Source organism: Gymnoscopelus microlampas (assembly GCF_963454915.1).
Source record: "Gymnoscopelus microlampas genome assembly, chromosome: 6".
In the NCBI taxonomy this organism is placed as follows: Eukaryota; Metazoa; Chordata; class Actinopteri; order Myctophiformes; family Myctophidae; genus Gymnoscopelus; species Gymnoscopelus microlampas.
The window spans coordinates 59,007,063-59,028,179 of NC_139943.1; positions in this window are offsets into that span (position 1 = coordinate 59,007,063).

A 21,117-nucleotide genomic window follows, 5' to 3' on the forward strand; every position below is an offset into this window, starting at 1 on the left:
CCCTTTCTCTTTTTTTGGTGAAAACGGCCCCCCATCTCCCAGACATGCTTTATTTACGTGCACGCGCACATCACGGCTCCCGTGGCTCTGCAAAGAACGTCAATATAAGGTCAAAAACTCTGGCAGAAGCTACATAATGAATTAATTAATACCTGGCAGGGAATGTGTTAACAATAAGGACTTTGATGTAACATGAATAAGAACTTTAACTAGAAAATGTGCTCCTCGGAACACAGGTCTCCGCCAGGCGAGGTGGTGGTAAAATCAGCCGGCATGGGATTTCCTACCACTGCTACGCTCATGACACCCAACTTTACATCAGGACCAAACCAACCCACTCTGCCTCCCTGCCGTCACCACCATCATCCACACTGACCACCTGCCTTGAGGAGATAAAGGCGTGGATGACTCAAAATTTCCTACAGTTAAACAGTGCAAAAACAGAGGCCATTCTAATCGGCACCCCACACCAGGTCAAATCTTCCCCAATAACTAGCATCACTTTCTCCAACCAGATCCTCTCCCTCTCACCCGTAGTCACTAACCTCGGTGTTAAAATGGACCCCACCTGACTTTCGATTCCCTTATCAAACACCTCTGCAAAACCTAATTTTTCCACCTCAGAAATATAGCCAGACTCCGCCCCACACTCACCCTGCCATATGCCGAAAAACAAATCCACGCCTTTGTCTCCTCAAGGCTTGACTACTGTAACGCACTTCTCATCGGGATCCCTAGCAAGAGCATCCAGAAGCTCCAGTACATCCAGAACAGTGCTGCTAGGATCCTGATGAGAGTGCGGAAATACGAACACATCACACACATCCTTCATTCACTACACTGGCTTCCCATCTCCGTCAGGATCGAGTACAAGGTCTCCCTCCTCACCCATCAGTGCATCTACAGCAATGCCCCCTCCTACCTAAAGGAACTCCTCAAACCCCCGAACTCCACCAGCTCCAGCCGCTCACTCCGCTCAAGAAACTCAAACTCACTTGAGCCCCGCACAACAAATCTCCGCACCATGGGGGATCGGGCCTTCTGCTCAGCAGCACCTAGACTGTGGAATGCCCTCCCGGACCATCTGAGAGCACCACAGTCCATTGACATTTTTAAAAGGGTCCTACAAACCTTCCTTTTTAACAAGGCATTTGCCTAGATAGAGATGTAGTTACAGGGACAGAGCTCTCAGCTCTGTACCTGTTTTGATATTGGCAGTATTCTGTCACTTCTTCTTCTTCTGCCACTTTTCGCAGTTCTGGCTGAACCGTGCTGTCGCTTTTTACGAAACTCGGCCATATGGTAGATGGTCATGAAAAACGATCAAAAAATAATTCTCACAATCTTTCGTCCAAAGGTGGCGCTATAGCACTCAATTGAAAATGCCAACTTTGAACAGGTACAACTCATGCCCTGTTTGACCTACAGCCATGAAACTTGGATACACATATGCGTCTCCTCATGCTGAACAACTTTCACACTCTGACTTTTGACCTCTGACCTTTAGATCTCCCACCATTTTGAATTATATGAAAAACAGTCATTGGCTCCTAACTTCTGCATTTTTTCACTTATGGAAAATCCGCTCACTATATTATGTCGGCATAGGTCCAAAGTTCAAGTGTTAAACGTTTCGTGCAGATTGCTCCAAAATCCTAGGATTCCATAGATTTTAACTATTGCAGTTTTATGAAAATTATTCATCTGCGCCTAAAACATACATGCAGACTCACATTTCTTTGAAACTTTGCAGAAATGTACAGGGTCATTCCAAATATCACTGAAACCAATCTTACTCCAATTGGCCAAAGGGGGGGCTTATAGCAAGTTTTTGAAAATGCAGACTTTAAACAGGCATAAGTCATGCCTCGTTTGGCCGAAAGTCGTGAAACTTGCTTACACATGTGCCTTGACTCATGAGGAACACACGTATCGATTTGACCATTAAGCTCCGCCCTTAGATTTTCCGCAATTTTGAGCAGTTTGAAAAATACTTGTTTTTGCCAGTTCTGGCTTAACCGTGCATACGATTTTTACGAAACTCGGCCATATGGTAGATGCTCATGAAAAACTACCAAGAAATAATTCTCACACTCATTCGTCAAAGGGTGGCGCTATAGCACTCAATTGAAAGTGCCAACTTTGAACAGGTACAACTCATGCCCTGTTTGACCAGTAAGCTCCGCCCTTAGATTGTCCGCAATTTTGAGCAGTTTGAAAAACACTTAAACCCAGGATTTTTCAGCTATTTGCGTGAAACTGTATCATCTGTGTGATCTCCTTTTTCACAGTTCCTTGTCTGTTGGTCCAATGGCGTCTCCCTTAAATGAGTGCCTCACAATCTCAAGGTCGTCAGTTCAAGCCTCACTTGCAGACTTCATTTAAGTTGAATTGCAAACAACATGACTGTATCAATGAATACATGTGCAAATGGTAAAGATAACCTGAAATGCATATTTGAGAGTACGTTTTTCAACGTATGACATACTTCATTCTGAAAATAGCCGATCCACTATCTCAAAACCTTTCAGATAGCAACGTGTTTCTGAGCTTGTAGATCGGCTGCTTTCACGGTTTTCGGTTGCGAGGAGACATACAATTTCTCTATTTGTAAATGGTTTGTGAACGAGTGATCTTAGTGTTGGCTTGGTTCATGACAGAAGGCAAGAGTTTATGATCTTCAACAGACAACATCAGCCTGGACAAAACTATAGCACTATAGGTAGTGTTGCAGCCTATTAGTCCGAAGGTTGAGAGTTCGATTCCTGTTAATGGCAATAGGTTGAGATGTCCAATCAATCCATTCTGTTTTCATCTCTCTCTCTCATCAATCTATTCCGTTTCCATGTCTCTCTTCAATCTATTCCGTTTCCATGGCGCGCGCGCTCTCTCTCTCTCTCATCAATCTATTCCGTTTCCATGTCTCTCTCTCTCTCATCTATTCCGTCTCTCTCTCTCTCTCTCTCTCTCTCTCTCTCTCTCTCTCTCTCTCTCTCTCTCTCTCTCTCTCTCTCTCTCTCTCTCTCTCTCTCTCTCTCTCTCTCTCTCTCTCTCTCTCTCTCTCTCTCTCTCTTCGCTGCTTGCAGCCGCCACAACCGCCGTGGCATCGCCAGGCCTCCGCCGCGCCCGCCAGATCCTCCTCCGCCACAACCGCCCAGCCTCCGCCACAAGCGCCAGGCCTCCGCCGCGTCCGCCAGATCTTCCGCCATAACCGCCCAAAGCGCCGCGTCCGCCAGATCTTCCGCCATAACCGCCGCCTCCGCCGCGTCCGCCAGATCTTCCGCCATAACTGTCTCTCCATCTTGCTGTTTATGCAATTGTCTTATGCTGCGTAGTGCATGGTCTTGAACTTGACCATGGCGCTAGGGTTGCCACCCGTCCCTTAAAATACGGAATCATCCCGTAATTGGAAACTAAAAGACGCGTCCCGTATTGAACTGATACGGGACGCACTTTGTCCCGTATTTTAAGGTCAGGGAATCAATTTGATTTTTATTTGAATGACAGGGCGATTTATGAGCTGTCCTGTCTCTCTGCTGTGTTACTGGGAGAGTGGGAGACTGGGAGCGCAGGTAGTCAGTGTTGCCAAGTATAGTGAGAGAAATGAGCCAGGCGACCTACAAAAACAAGGCAAAAACAAGGCAAAAACAAGGCAAAAAATTGTCCACAAGTTGCAGGAAATAAGCAGACCTGGCAACGCTGGCTATAATGCCATTGTCTGGGAGTGTGCTCAGCAGCTCATTGGCTCATTACTCAAAACACGACCAATGACAATAGCACTTTGACGTTGCTAAGATACGAGGCGCAGCGGAGCTGTGCCTTGTAGACACCGTCAGTGGAGATCTTTGGAGAAGTTTACAAAACATACTGTAAACTTTTTAAAGTAGCCTATGTCGGCGTATGTTTTCTGTGGTCCATGGTGGACTGGCTGACATCAGACAAACAGCATGCCTCAGGAGAACAACATACCAAAAATATAAGAATCCAAAGGACCCAAGCACAAGTGTCACAGACAGTATATATATAATAATATATATGATAGGGTTAGTTATAGACGCGTCTATTAATTATAGACGCGCGTCTATAATTAATTAAATGTAAAAAAATTGCACGCGCGTGTGGCCCACAAAAATATTTAATGTGAAAATTTTCCCCACACGCAATATGCTTTGTACTGATTTTTCTTTTGTACTGATTTTTCTTACTGATGTCTGATCACCTGAGCTCAACCACTTCCAAGCTTAGATGCATTTTCAATGCAACAAACTCGGCCAGGCCCACTCAGGCCCAGTTTCACAGTAACACTGAGTAGCCTACACTTACAATATGCTTTGTACTGATTTTCTACTGACTAACCCTAATGTTAATCACCCTGTAACTCAACCACTTCGGAGCTGCTTTTAGCCTTGGATGCATTTAAAAAATACATATATATTACCATAAAAGTGCAATGATTGTTATAAATAAATTATGGTTAGGCTTATCAGATATAATAGCAGTGTTAACAGCGAGCCTTCCTGTATCTATTACAGAATTAACTTGGCATTGAAGACACAAACTGTATTGACAAAACTGTGTTTTGCTGTGCTATGACGCGCAATTTGAATGCTAATGAAGTACTCAATTCAGTGACCTATTCAATGAAGTGAATGGCAGGTCGTTGAAATGTGTGAATTCCTTCGCCAGTAGCCATTAATTATCACCTCAAGAACAATAGCCACGCACATGATAAGCCATCACCTCAGAGTTAGACTAGTCAGATGGTCAGACCACACTTTTGCTATTTGTATTGCTGCGCCCCCCAGCCCAGCCAGCAGCCACTCCTGGGTGCAGCGTATCAGATGCGTATCAACATCAGATACGCTGTTTTGAACAGTTTTTGAAGGTGTACGGTGGCGACGGAAAAAAATCTCAAGGTATACGCCGTACACAGCATCTGACGGTAGAACACACCACTGCCTAGCTGCTAGATTGATATTTAGATCTTAGTTGGTTCAGAGAAACGTAGCACATTTATCAGTACTGATTAATAATTATAATATTATAGATAATAATATGATCATTTAATTCCGACATGAACTCGATAAATAGATAAATAGATAGATAGATAGATAGATAGATAGATAGATAGATAGATAGATAGACTTACAGACAGACAGACAGACAGACAGACAGACAGAACCAGGCCGTTGGAGCACACTCAGTATGAATTCGTTTTGATATAATTTCAACGGGGCATCAGTTTGTCATTCTAATAATAATATGAATAATAATAACCATCTTATTGACTATATGCGCGGAGTGTGAGCTTGGAGATCGGCTATTTTGGGCAAAGAGTTATCGGTGTGTAGAGCAATCGGTGCAAGCATGTGTCTGTCTCTACAAGGAGAGAGAGAGCGCACTGGGATAGAGCGAGCATGTGTCTCTACAGAGAGAGAGAGCGCACTAGGGTAGAGCGAGCATGTGTCTGTACAGAGAGAGAGAGCGCACTAGGGTAGAGCGAGCATGTGTCTGTACAGAGAGAGAGAGCGCACTGGGATAGAGCGAGCATGTGTCTCTACTAGGGCCGGGACTTTATCGCGTTAATTTCGATCAATTAATTACAGAAAAAATATCGCGTTAAAAAAATTAACGCATTTTAATCACACTTATTTTTTCACCGCGGAACGTTTCTCACGGGACGAGTTTCAGACGGACCCTTTATAGCGGTGCACCATCTGAACGTGCATGGTCTCACACAACAACAAACCCCCAGTCAACACAGTGCATAAAAGTGAAACATGAATGAAGACGCCGATGAAACCGCTTTGGTTGGCCCCGTGGAGGGGAAATTTTGTTTTAAAAAACGGACGGATGGAAGCGTGGATAAAAACACGGTTGTGTGCAAAATATGCAAAAAAGAATTCGCATATCACCGCAGCTCGTCAAGCCTCCGGTATCACATTAACGCAAAACATGTTGCAGCTAGGGTGGAAGGTAACGTTAATAAAACGAGTCCGAGTACAACGACCCACACCCAACCCACACTCGACCAGATGAGTAGTTTCAGAGCCAGGATGAGTAAGTCCACGTCTGAAAAAATAACAAACTCTCTGGCTCACTGGATTGCAGTCGACTGTAGACCACTTGCGGTGGTAGAAGATCAAGGGCTGCAAAAGGTGCTGCAGATTGCGTCGTCTGACATAACATATGAGCTGCCATGCAGAAAGACAATGTCAAAAAGAATCCAGCAGCTTTATGAGACTGAAAAAACAGCAAAGGAGAATTTAATGGAGGAAGCCGAATATGTTGCTCTGACTGGTAGTCCATGGGCCAGACGAGAAGTCAGGGACACGTAAGGTGGCAAAATCTCTTTGGCACCATTTTGTTTGTAGGGTCCATATAAGTACTTTGAAACATGATAGCCTTTTCAAATGAGTAGCTTTAATACTTTTTTAGGACATTCATGTTTTTGCCATTATCTCCCCACATTATCTGCACAGTAGTTCTGTACCTGGCCAATAGAACCGTTTGCAATTTGGTGTTAGGAGAATTTCTCACTTGAACTGAGTCAATGGGTACCTAGACATGAAAAATCACAGAGGTTCTCATCCGCCATAGTGCCACGAATGGCGCAATGGCCAAATCAAAAATGGCCGCCATCGCCTATGATGAAAATCCAACTTTTTTTGTTTCTGAGTGTATATACACATGCAATACCTCCATGTTGACTAATTGTGGGGTGGGGAATTAATTTCTGTTATAACCACTTTGGGTGATGTTGACCTTGAAAGGTCATGGTCAAGGTCATCTTGCTATTTCGAAGACCGTGGCCATAACTTGGCCATTGTTAGGACTAAAAACAGGTGTAATAAGACTAATTAAACTAATTCTGGCATTTATAATTCCTTTCTGATATTGTTTTGACCATTAAGGAGCATCTTGTCATTGAAATATGTAAGTCAATGCAATTTTTCAATAACTCAATTACTCAATAACTTTCATTCTTTCAACTTTCAACTTTACAAAAGACATACAAAGACATACAAATAAAATCGTAACTCAAAATCAAATAACAATTCCTCTCAAAGTGCACCATATGTGTGCATGCTGGTTAGTGTGATGGACTTTTACAGGATGGATTTTAAATGTTTCCATGGCAGAATATGATGCATGGAACTCCAGCAGCACGGCACCCACATCGGCGAGTGTCACACTTGCCTGAATACTTGCATGCTGTGAGCAGACTTGGTGGTAAGGCCTTCAGACACTTAGATGGCAGGAGTGTACCAAAGTGCTCCTCCCATCCATGTTCCATTGGTGCTAGTCTTGCCTGAGGTTCCTTGGCTGTCGCAACAGGTCGCAAGCCCTATGCACCAGAAAGACACCTTGGATGTGGCCTCTGATCACACTACTTGTGGGAGGGAGAGCATCCATTCCAGCACTGGCACAGGTATAGTTTTCTACCCTGAGGTCATCAAATGTCTTGCTGTTGTACTTGAACTGGACCCTGCCCAGACACGCACCAAGTACTTCTCTGTCAACGCGGTGTCTTGTTCGGTCAAGGTGTCTGCCTCTCCAAAGATTGTCAGATATTGCACTGGGTCAAAAGCCATAGCTGCATGTTTGGTCCCCACCTTACTCATGCAGTCATCTCCAGTCAGGATGTGTGCCTTGATCACTGTCTTGGGTAGTGGAGCTCCAAGATGAAAGACTGCTTGATGCAGTGGGAGAATGCGCCGCTTCTCACCAGTGCCATACTGCTGCCAGATCTCCTTCATCCTCAGTGCTTGGAAGTAAGTACATGGGGTGTAGTATAGCAGTAATGTGAAGGTGTGTGTGTCATTGGAGACTATGACAACTCTCTTGCACTGTTTCACATGAACAGCCCACTCCACATGCACCACCATGGGGCGGCAGTGGCTCAGGGGTAGAGTGGCCGGGTAGAGTGAACTGGAAACCGCAAGGTTCCTAGTTCGATCCCGGGCTCCCCCAGAGTTAGTGTCGAAGTATCCTTGAGCAAGACATTGAACCCCTAATTTCTCTGAGCAGTTTGGTGCCTTGCATGGTTTCCTCCGCCATCGGTGTGTGAATGTAACGTACAATCTATGTAAAGCGCTTTGGATAAAAACGCTATATAAATGCACCATTTAGCAGTTACCACCAGCCTGTCAGCCTCAGCACCAATGGCTGTCCTGGAACTTATGGCCTGCAAGTGTGTACGGACCTGCACGTTTCCAGACTGTTCCTGCCTTGCCAACAAATTAAAGTGCACAGAAATGTGCAAGCTACAAACTTGCAGCAATCAGAAGGAAGAGGAGGAAGATGAAGTGGAACTGATTGATTATGATGATGATAATGATGACGATGACGAATACTGAAGAATTGATATTGGTATGACAGTTATGATGATGATGATGATGATGATCATTGATTAAAGTACCTCTCAAGCCTACTCCATAAACCGACTCTGTCATGGACCCTGTGGTCCACAGACTTGGACCTCCTCTCTGTCCCTAAGGCAAACAAGTGAACCATGTTCTGAACCTTGTTCTGAAGGCTCTGTCGGGGACAGAGCCTTCAGTGTGGCAGCCCCCACCCTGTGGAACTCTCTCCCAATAGGGATTGGTCATGCTCCTGCTCCATGCTCATGCAACACTGGACTCTTAAGGCTGTGTGTCTTGAAAAGACACCTATTCTTTCAGGCTTATGGCATATAGTTGTCTGTTGTTTTTTTAGTTTGGCTGTTGGTTGTTCATTGTTTTTGAAAGACGCCATATACATTCAAGCTACTATTATTATTATTATTTTATTAATATTAAAGTGAATGAAAGAGAGCAAATTATCCCCCCCCCCCTCTGTATCACATGTTCTGTTCAAAAAAAGTGGCACGCTTTCTTCATTATTTGAATATATGGTTGGTGTCTTTGAAGACTGATAACTGTGACTAATCTACCACTTGGGAAAGGCTATCATGATCAAATATCATCTAGGGATATAGACCTATTCAAAATACAAAACTGGATTTTGCAAATGTTGCACTTGAGTGACCCCGATTACTGAAAATGCTGTTCACATCGTATCACAACGTGAAGTGTTGTGAGCTTGTAGACATGCCATTTGCTGAATGTTTACCCCAGAATAGGCATTTTAGGGTTCATGTGGTTAAATAAGTGAATGTAAGAGATTGAATAATGTTTTTTTCCCTCTGTATGACATGTTCTATTCAAAAAAGGTTAGGCGATTTTTTCATTCTTTGGATCTATGGTTGGTGTCATTGAAGGCTGATAACTAGGACTAAGCTACTACTTGGGAAGGGTTATCATGTTGAAATATTATCTATGGATATAGACCTTTTCAAAATACCAAACTAGAATTTGCCACCTTGAGTGTCCCTGATTAGTGAAAATTCTGACCTGGGCCCATGGACTATGGGGATCATTGGACCTCGGTAAGCAATGCAAATTACCTCGGTGTGACGGCACACTTTATTGACACCAAGTGGCGTCTTCAGTCATTTGCCTTGACCATCCAGAAGACCACCACCAGGCACTTTGCTGAAAACGTGGCAGAGGATTTTGAATCTGTGGCAGAGGCCTGGGAAGCCACACAAAAAGTCACCACAATTGGAACAGACAGTGCCCGAACCATGATTGCTGCAATGAGAAAGCTCACATTCTAGCACATGCCGTGTGTTGCTCACGTATTGCAGAGGACCATCACTGTTTGCCTTGGTGACAGTGGGTTTACAGCCACATTGGCAAAATGTCGCAAGATAGTGGGGCACTTTAAACACAGCCCCTCAAACACAGAGGAACTGCACCAGGAGCAAAAAGAAAATGGACAAGAAAAAGAGCCACTGATACAGGACGTGTCCACAAGGTGGAATTCAACACTGTTTATGATCTCTCGTCTGTTGAAGAACCAAGAGGCTGTGAAGGCTACTCTAGCCAAACAGAAGCACAAGCTAACCATGTTGACTACAGCAGAGTGGGACAAACTGCAGAGGCTCGAGACCCTCCTTGAACCATGCAGGTAAACACCAACTGTTTTATTAATGGGATTCATTACACGTTACTGTCCCTTGAAAAGCTTTGTGAATAGTGATAGTGCAATATAAATTAAATTGCTTTTCCAAAATTGTATGTACTGAATATCGATATCACTATATTATAAAGTTGCAACTTTTTTTTTAATATGCAATTTGAATCTACTATTTATTGGTCCAATAATTAAATCACTTTCCTAAACTATCCACTGCAGGTACGTGACTGAGCTCCTTGGGGGTGAGACTTATGTCTCATGCTCTGTGGTGTTACCTTCTCTCCGCCACCTGACCCACATCATGGAGGTCTCAGATGACGACCCAGCCTACGTGGTCAGGTTCAAGGCTGCCTTCACAAAGGACCTGTCTCAACGCAAAGATACACTCAACCATGGATGGCTCACGATGGCTACAGCACTCGACCCGCGCTTTAAGGACCTAAAGTGTCTACCAAGAGGAGAGCGAGAAGGGGTGTGGACCAGCGTTGACGCACTGCTGCGAGAAGAACCCGGCAGAGCCACTCCAGAAACCACAGAGGAGCCAGCAAGGAAGAGGAGCCTCCTGCTGTTTAATTCAGACTCTGAATCAGAGGATGAAGAGCGGCCCAACATGGCTCTGAGCCGCTACAGAGCAGAGCCCACCATCAGTGAGACAGACTGCCCACTGCACTGGTGGTCCACTCATGCAGGGGCCCATCCACAGCTTTCTACCCTGGCACGCAAGTATCTGGGCAGCCCTGCCACTTCTGTCCCTTGTGAGAGACTTTTCTCACTGGCAGGTAACATTGTTCAAAAGAAAAGGGCAGCCTTGAGCTCTGAAAATGTGAACAGGCTAGTTTGTCTCAGCAACTGGCTGAAAGAGAAGAAGCAGAAGTAGTAGGCCGAGAGGTATCCTGAGGCCAATTGGCTTGTTGTCACTAAAATGTTGATCGGTTATGGGCTATGTTTTGCAACAGAGATATTGTCAGGATATTGGAGGAATAGGAGGGATTGAGGTCATAATCACTGGCACTTTTTTATTTTATTTTACCATTTAAATGGTACAAATGGCACTTTATGTTGAACTGTTTATTATGCTGGCCTTATTCAGAGAGTTTCTGAGTTGATTAGATTTGTTGGACTGTTGGTAAATCAACAAAGACTGTTATGCCCTCTGAAGCAACAGAGATGTTTTCTAATGGTCAGGGTTTCCACTGTTGTGATTTACTTGAAAGTATTGTGCTTTACTTAAAAAAAAAAAAAAACATTGGAAGTGTTGAGTTTACAGAAGGTCCTTGAATGTATATAGGCTACCTGAATCTCTTCAATGTATCCTAAAGTTGCTGCACTTTATGGCAATAATTGCACAGATCTGTTGGTTTGGTTAAGTACCACCTTGATAAAAAAAAATAAACAATGTTTTGTTGCCTAAGCTTATGTACTCACCATTCATTGATTCACTCGTGTACCAAAATCCACTTGAAAAAAAATGGTTCTCGCTGTTCTCAGGTCAAATATTGATATGCGATTAAAATAGATTAATTTAGATTAATTAATTACAAAGCCTCTAATTAATTAGATTAATTTTTTTAATCGAGTCCCAGCCCTAGTCTCTACACAGAGAGAGAGCGCACTACGGTAGAGCGAGCATGTGTCTGTACAGAGAGAGAGAGCGCACTAGGGTAGAGCGAGCATGTGTCTGTACTCTGTACAGAGAAGGAGAGCGCACTGGGATAGAGCGAGCATGTGTCTCTACACAGAGAGAGAGCGCACTAGGGTAGAGCGAGCATGTGTCTGTACAGAGAGAGAGAGCGCACTAGGGTAGAGCGAGCATGTCTGTACAGAGAGAGAGAGCGCACTGGGATAGAGCGAGCATGTGTCTCTACACAGAGAGAGAGCGCACTAGGGTAGAGCGAGCATGTGTCTGTACAGAGAGAGAGAAAGCTATTTGGGTAAAGTGACTAAATTAACGTGAATTTAATGTATGCCCTAGCTGCTAGATTGATATTTATCTTAGTTGGTTCAGAGAAACGTTGCACATTTATCAGTACTGATTAATAATTATAATATTATAGATAATAATATGATCATTTAATTCCGACATGAACTCGATAGATAGATAGATAGATAGATAGATAGATAGATAGATAGATAGATAGATAGACTTACCCACAGACAGACAGACAGACAGACAGACAGAACCAGGCCGTTGGAGCACACTCACTATGAATTCGTTTTGATATAATTTCAACGGGGCATCAGTTTGTCATTCTAATAATAATATGAATAATAATAACCATCTTATTGACTATATGCGCGGAGTGTGAGCTTGGAGATCGGCTATTTTGGGCAAAGAGTAATCGATGTAGAGGGGGGGGGGGGGAGCAGAATACGTGCGTAATTAACGCACGGAAAAAACTGCTTGCTCTGTAGATAATAATATGATCATTTAATTCCGACATGAACTCGATCGATAGATAGATAGATAGATAGATAGATAGATAGATAGATAGACAGATAGATAGATAGATAGATAGATAGATAGACTTACAGACAGACAGACCGCCTTGCAGCGTGAGGCGTTGTGAGCTTGTAGATCGGCTATTTTGGGCAAAGAATTATCGGTGTAGAGGGGGGGGGGGGGAGAGCAGAACACGTGCGTAATTACGGACGGAAAAAAATGCTTGCTCTGTCTGGTCGGGACCAGAGGCTGCGGAGGCTGGCAGAGGCTTGCTTGGCACTCGTGCCAGCTCGCGGCGGCCGCCACCTACGCTCGCGGTGCTTTGGGCGGTTATGGCGGACCCTACGTGGCGCCCGCGGCGCTTGCCATGGCGGTTGTGGCGGCAGGTGGCGGCAGTGGCGCTCGCGGCGCCTTGGGCTGTTGTCATGGCGGTTGTGGCGGACGTGGCGCTCGTGGCGCTTTTTGCGGCGGCCGCCACTCGCCGTGGCGCATTGGGCGGTTAACACGGCGGTTGTGGCGCTCGGGGCGATTTGGGCGGTTGCCACGGTCGTTGTGGCGGGGGCGGTTATGGCGGGAGCTGGCGATGCCACGCGGTTGTGGCGGCTGCCCTGGTGCCCGCGGCGTGCGCCGCGGGCACCGGGGCAGCCGCGACTGGCGGTCATGGCGCTTTGGGCGGAGGATCTGGCGGATCTGGCGGTCGCCATGGCGCACGCCACCGCCACATTTGGATCTCGCTGTCTCTCTATGTTTGACCAGTTTTGATTGTATAGTTTGGGATAGATAGATTAGATAGATTACTTTTGATGCAGTAATGGTACTTTTCTTTTCTTTGAGGTATTAAAACGGTCTTAAAAGTCCTTATATTGTCACTTCACTGTTATCTGGGGACCCCAGGGGGACCCCCCTGATTGAGAACCACTGTCATAGATGATGTGAGACGGGCTGAGGGAGGCGAATGAGAGGCAGTCCCTATTATGTTGAAAGTAATGACTAGTAAATGTTAGATCAGTGAGTCTTCTGCAGCAGGTTAGTTAATATTGAAGTAGAATTAACCGCAAAGCTTCAGTGAAACAATTAATAAGGGTAATAATAATAATAATAATAATAACTAGAAAAAGTGCTCCTCGGAGCACAGGTCTCCGCCAGGTCGGGTAGGCTATTGTGGCCTCCTGGTGGCGCTATAATAGGCCAACGTGAAAAGGGTGCCATTTCTTCTTAGGCCTTGCACGACAATCAGACTGACTGCATTCATGATTTGAGGCATTTTGTTAAAAACATGTGTTTCGCTAAATTAGAGCTGTTGGTGGCGCTATAACAGGCCAATGTTAAAAGGGTGGCATTTGTTCCTCAACATAGTGTGAATGTGCGTGCAAAGTTTGAGAGCAATTGGACGGTGCGTTCATGATTTGTGGAATTTTGTTCAAAACAAGCCAATAATGCAAACTTTAGATGTCAATCTTAGCCAATCAGTATGGAATATAAAAAATCAAACACATCCATCGTGATCACATGACTATAGAGATCATGTGTACCGATTTGCGTGAAATTTGGATAAAATTGGAAGGAGTAGTATAAAAAAATGTGTTTTACATAAGTCGGCCTCCTGGTGGCGCTATAAAAGGCAGATGTGAAAAATGCAGGGCAAAGGTTTTTCCTTGACCTATAGGGAGTGTGCATACAAAGTTTTACACAGATCGGTGCAATTATAGGTAAAAACACGAATCGGCCTGTTATAGCGCCACCATGAGGCTGATTTGAATATTTTCAAATGGTAGTTCTTCCTCGGCCTAATGGGAATGTGCGTGCAAAATTTTACGGAAATTGCATGCTGTGTTCATGATTTGAGGCATTTTGTTCAAAACGGAGCACTCCTGCAAACTTTGGAAGACATTTTTAGCCAATCAGGATGGAATATTAGAAATCTGAAAGACCCGTTTCGTTTAATGACAATAGAGATACTGTGTACCGATTTGCGGGATTTTGGGACAAAATCTGTAGGAGTACTGTCAAAAAATGTGTTTTGCACAAATTGGCCTCCTGGTGGCGCTATAACAGGCCCCTGTGAAAATTTTGGGGCAGAGGTTCTGCTCTGGTATCCAGGGAATGTGTGTGCACAGTTTGGCTGCGAGCAAGCCAACGGTGCCGGAGATTAGCTGTACACAGACAGATCGAATGACACACGGACACACGGACGGACGGACGGACGGACAAGGGGTAAAACATACTCTCTCGCCATGCCTTTCGGCCTGGCGGAGACAATAATAAACCGAACCATCGTCCAATTCATGGTACATTTAGATGTAGTCACATTGTTAGTACTTAAATCGATAACCGATTCATATCAGTTCATCTTTACACCCTCAATACCAACCCACTTCCTCCAATAAAATAAATAAAGAGAGAGCGCTTGAAACTTACTAAGATCAACGTGGTCTTCAGGTTCCTGTTTAATAGAAACAGTCATGGCTGGAGAACTGATCTTCACCTGCAGACTGGACTCCTCACACTGGTCTGGAATGAAGGAACACAATAAATAATTTAATAATAAGGACTTTGTGACATGAATAAGGACTTTAATAATAAGGACTTTATGACATGAATAGATTTAATAAGGGTGTGCCGATACACTAATTTATTGGGCTCACGATATCAATACGATACGATATATACGATATATGGCACTTTTTTGTTATGAAAATAGATGGGGGAGGGGGGGGAGCAAATGCAAACAAATACTTCTGTTTTTGCATTATTATTATTATTGTTTTTTACATGTCGTCACGAAAACGTATCTCGCTATATCGTGGGACGGTATATCGGCACACCCCTAGACTTTAACAATAAGGACTGATTGATGTGATATGAAAAAGGACTTTAATAATAAGGACTGTGTGACATAAATAAGGACGATAATAGGGACTTTGATGTGACATTAATAAGGACTAAACTATATAGTCCATGAGCCCCAAAATTGAGCAATGATTATCGAAAAAGTGGGCAAAAGCATACCTATATTAAATTGTTTATAGGGTCAATATAAGTAAATAAATATATGTTAACCTTTCCACAGGAGCAGCTTTTTCCATATTTATCACACATTTTGTTATTTTCCCCATACGTACATGACAGGTGAAAAAATTACAACATTTAAAAAATAGTTATCATAATGAAACTTCCCCAGTTGATTACTTACATGAAGAAAATCATTTATCGTATTACAAGTTTTCTGAAATTGTATATTTAAATATGCAAATTTATTTACTTATATTGACCCTATAAACAATTTAATATAGGTATGGTTTTGCCCACTCTTTTGATAATGAAATCTTGTCTGGCTCATGGACTAATAGACAGGGATGGATTATGGCTTGTGCACATTGTGCAAATGCACAGGGGCCCTGGAGCCAAGGGGGCCCTGGCACTGCCACCTGAAAATCAACATTGTGATTAGTCAGTCTGAGATGCCTCTGTCCATTTCAACTATTTCCACTGGCCAGCTTTCAAAATAAAACCTGTGTTGTCTAATGACATTATACGTTTCACGTTACACTGGCCTTTTAGTATGTTCATACCAGAATCAATTGAAAATTTGTTTTTGAAAGTGACACCTTTCCAGGACATATATTTTCCTAGATTTTGTATTTTATTTAGCATGCCAAATGTTACCAGAATCCATTGAAATACCTTTTGGATTAATTTATTTGAGGTTAAGTGATATTTTTTCAGCCTATATTGACTCATCTAATGCATTTTCGGTTTAATAAAGAGCTGGAGAGACATGGAGACTCCCGTTACTGAACAAACGGGACCCCTAGGTGATCCTCAGAGTTACTACAGGGGGGCCAAATCTTTGTGTGATAGTATACTTATTTTCACCAGGTGCTCGAAGAGCGCCTGAGTCTACAAACAGTCAGACTAATCATCATCCTTCGACACCTAGTTGACACCTAGTCGCCACCTATTCATCATTGGCTGTCATGGCTGTCCTTCACTCCTTTAAGCCAATGGGGACACTTCCCCGTCGGCCCGTCCTTTAAGCCAATGGGGAGACGGCCCGTCCTCCGCAGCACCCTCCGCTCCCCTCATTCACACTGCAACAGTTGCAGACAGTGCAAGTTGCACTGCTGCCTCAGGGAACAGAGTTAGCCTAAATGCTAGCGTGCTTCATTAGACCTAGTTTGGCTATTAAGTTATTATTTGGCCATGTTCACGCTGACTTCAATCTTCGCTATTGTTGGGAAGACCCGTGTGGTGTCTAAAAATGTTGCCACCATTTATATAAAAAACATTATTAGCGTTTACCGTCGCATATTCAATGTTGCCAGGTTTGGCGAGAAACAAGCAATCCGAAAAACAAGTAATCCGGTCTATGAAAACAATCACACACACACACACACACACACACACACACACACACACACACACACACATACACACACACACACACACAAGAATATGACTTTTGTCATTGCATTCTTGTTTTACATTAACCACTTGAACCCTAGCATCCCTTTTTCTGAGGAGACCTTTAGCCAGACATAGCAAGTGTACAAGCTCACAACGCCTCGTGCCGCGAGGCATTGTGAGCTTGTAGATTGGCTATTTTCGGCAAAGAGGTTTGGTGTAGGGGGAACAAATAGCACAGAGTGAAAGGTTAAGCTTACTAGGTATTGAGGTTTTAATTGGTTAAATGTCAACATGAAGCCAACATACACTGATAATGATAGTGCTGTCCAAAAAGTCTATCTAGGAAATGTATGAAAAAGTTAAATCTGCAACACAATATTATTGTGGGGGTCCCTTCTTCATCCCTCTCTCAGGTCCTTGAGCTGAAAAACTTTGAGACCCCTGCTCTATAGCAGTACCTAGTACCAGAAGAATAAAGAGCTATTCAATACTTATTTCAAATGAAATAACTTACCCTACCTTTAAGGACAAATCAAAGGCCTATGTATTTGGCCTCCATCTGAAAATATTTGGTTCCAGGGACCCCATAAACGATTTTTGTTGTGGTTAAATTGATTGTGATGCTATTATCATCAAATTTAGCTGGGGAACCCCTGGGACGGACGACACTTTGAGAACCGTTGCACGACATATGCGTGGTCGTGGAGATATGCTACTGCGTTGTCAATGGATTAAATTGAGTAGAGGGCTACACTTGGCATCGAAAACTTTCTGCAGGTCACACTATGTATACAGTGTAACACGGTAGAACACACCACTGCCTGCAGTGTGTAGTTTGATGTTGTGCATGTATATAAGCTATGTATATAGCTATAACTATAAATGTCACAGATGTTCACACGCTGTGTCCAGGGGTGAGCTCTACGGGGTGCTCAGGGGGTCGGCGACCCATTAGCTCTGACACTATGGGGGCTGGGGGCTCACGCATGCTCCACATGCACGCACCGTCAGCGGCAGTCTTTAACACCTTAAAGTTTAAACAATAGCCTCTCAAGGTTCGCGCCGTCAGTGGCGAACCGTTCTCAATAGCCTCTACCTGGCTGCTTTGCATAACATTAGGCTACTGGAGAAAAGCCATGGACTTGAATTGAATGTGTTGAACAGTCTCTGCACTGCAGAGTGTGAAGGGGATCGCTTAGCAGAGGATAAAACTCAAAGGAAAATAGAATAATGAATTAATTGAAACAAAAACAACAAATTAACAATGCAACAAAATAATAAGAAATATAATTACATTAATAATCACATGTTGAATACAGTATTTCAACTAGCACTGAGCTGAGTGGCTATGTGCACATGCCCGTGCACATAGTCATAAAATAGAGCCCCCATAGCTCAAAAATCCACTGGCTGTGTCTGTCCGTACGTATATGCATTAAAAGTAACAGAGGGACTTCGGAATGCTGGCTTTTACTTTCTTATCTTAACAGACATACCTGCAGTGTGTAGTTTGGTGTTGTGTGTGTAACAGACATACCTGCAGTGTGTAGTTTGGTGTTGTGTGTATAACAGACATACCTGCAGTGTGTAGTTTGGTGCTGTATGTGTAACAGACATACCTGCAGTGTGTAATTTGGTGTTGTGTGTGTAACAGACATACCTGCAGTGTGTAATTTGGTGTTGGGTGTGTAACAGACATACCTGCAGTGTGTAGTTTGGTGTTGTGTGTGTAACAGACATACCTGCAGTGTGTAGTTTGGTGTTGTGTGTGTAACAGACATACCTGCAGTGTGTAGTTTGGTGTTGTGTGTGTAACAGACATACCTGCAGTGTGTAGTTTGGTGTTGTGTTAGCCCCTACGGAACCGCTCCCTCCGCTATGTAGCTCCGAGATGAGGTCCCTCTTTAGTTTCTGCCGTTTGCTGTCGGCCTTGTCGCACATTTTCCACTTTACATGTTTCTTACCCCTTTCTGCACATCGTATCCAAAAAGTAAAGCATTTGCGCCACTCTCTCAGATGTTTTAAGTTTTAGCTGGCAATAAAATCTATCCAACGAGTTGAAGAAAGTATTTAATTTGCCTCGGTTTTCATCCGGTTCCATAATATTTTGCATTAGAAGATGCAATTCAACATTTGACCAGTAGGGGAATCAGTAATGTTATCTCTACGGGCGCAACTCTTGCGCAATGTCTTAAAAACATGGAACCGGGGCAAATTAAATACTTTCTTCAACTCATTGGATAGATTTTATTGCCAGCTAAAACTTAAAACATCTGAGAGAGTGGCGCAAATGCTTTACTTTTTGGATACGATGTGCAGAAAGGGGTAAGAAACATGTAAAGTGGAAAATGTGCGACAAGGCCGACAGCATACGGCAGAAACTAAACCTCATCTCGGAGCTACATAGCGGAGGGAGAGGTTCCGTAGGGGCTAGTGTTGTGTGTGTAACAGACATACCTGCATTGTGTAGATCGATGTCCATATCCAAATCAATGTCCAGCAGTTTGTTTTGTTTCTCCAGCAGAGTTTCTAGTGTCTCTATCTCTCTCTGGAAGAGGTTGCACATGAACTCTGCAGCCGCACTGAGGCGCTCCAACACAAACACTCTGACAAGCTTCACACAACAAACATCAGCACCACGCTGCTGTTTGTCTAAAAAACACAATATCTCCTCTCCCACCGACGTCATGTGTTCATTTATCTTCAGACGTGCAGACTCCATTTGACACGTTTTTACCTCCTTTATGACAGTTTTTCACCGCGACGAATTATGAGTTACAATATATCGGTTAAGACCACGCTGACCAACTTGTTGTTGCTAGTGGAACGGAGCGCTCTATGTTGCGTTATGACACGCACTTAGTACTTCCGGGGTATCATGTTTCACACATGCGCATTACACGGCCAATGAACTGTTGCCATAATGCCTTTCGCCACTTGGTGGAGGCGTTGTGTAACTGTCACTGAAAGAAAACTGGAGAAAAGGGAAAAAAGGCGGCAGTGTATGAGCCCTCATTTCAATGGGAAATAATATCTAACTCCTTAGATAGATATTTAGATATTTAGATAGATAGATAGATAGATAGATAGATAGATAGATAGATAGATAGATAGATAGATAGATAGATAGATAGATAGATAGATAGATAGATAGATAGTGTTGTGTAAACCTTGTACTCTTTAGTTCACATATAATAAGAGACGGAGAGCGTGTGTTTACGTTGACTGTTTACTAGTAACTCCGGAAGTAAGTGTGCAACATACAAACATGTCCGTGTAGCAACACGAGCCAATACATTACAGGACAGATAGATAGATAGATAGATGTTTGTCGACTACCATTTTTCACTGACGAAACCTAAACAAAACAAATAAAGTGTCACGGACGTGTTGCGAGCTTGTAGATCGGCTATTTTCGGCACATAGCTAAGTATAGCCTAAGCCAGGCATTACGCCATCGTGGCCCGACAAAATATTCTCGGCTTTCGGGGGGTGTAGCTCCAGACTCTATTCCACAATCTACGAATGCTATAGTTTTACAACTTGAGCACAGTCCATAATGCTGTTCTGTATCACTCCCCCCCCCCCCCTCCCTCCCTCCCTCCCCCCCCCCCCTCCCCTCTCCCTCTCCACCTCCCTCCCTCTCTCTCTCTCTCTCTCTCTCTCTCTCCCTCCTCTCTCTCTCTCTCTCTCTCTCTCTCTCTCTCTCTCTCTCTCTCTCTCTCTCTCTCTCTCTCTCTCTCACAACGTCATTGTGCAGAGGTCATTGTGCAAGCTACAGAAAATGTATGGATCAGTTGATATTAAAGAATGTAGCCTATGTCACTAAATGAACGTGTATAAAAGGCTTTTGCATGAGCACAATAACCCAACTTAATTCATGGTCCACAACAGGCCTGGAATTTTGTCATTTTAGGGGCAAAGGCCACTTGGCCTTCTGTGTTTAAAAAAATAAAAACGTCAGGGCACAGAGGCCAAATGCCAGGGCAGCACGGCTATCAAATAAAACAATGATTTTAAGTCCACGGATATAACTAATTATAGCTTAGAATTCTAAAAATATGCTTAATGAAATAAATGTTCATCATAGCAAACAACTTCTCAAACAGTGCTCTTGCTGCAGGTTGTTATGTTGTGCTGGCTATAGTTATAATAGTAGTAACAATGAGAGTACGACGAAGTGCAATTCCAATGCTGCCTTATTTTCATTCCCTTGCATACATGTCATTTCACATTATATCCCTAGG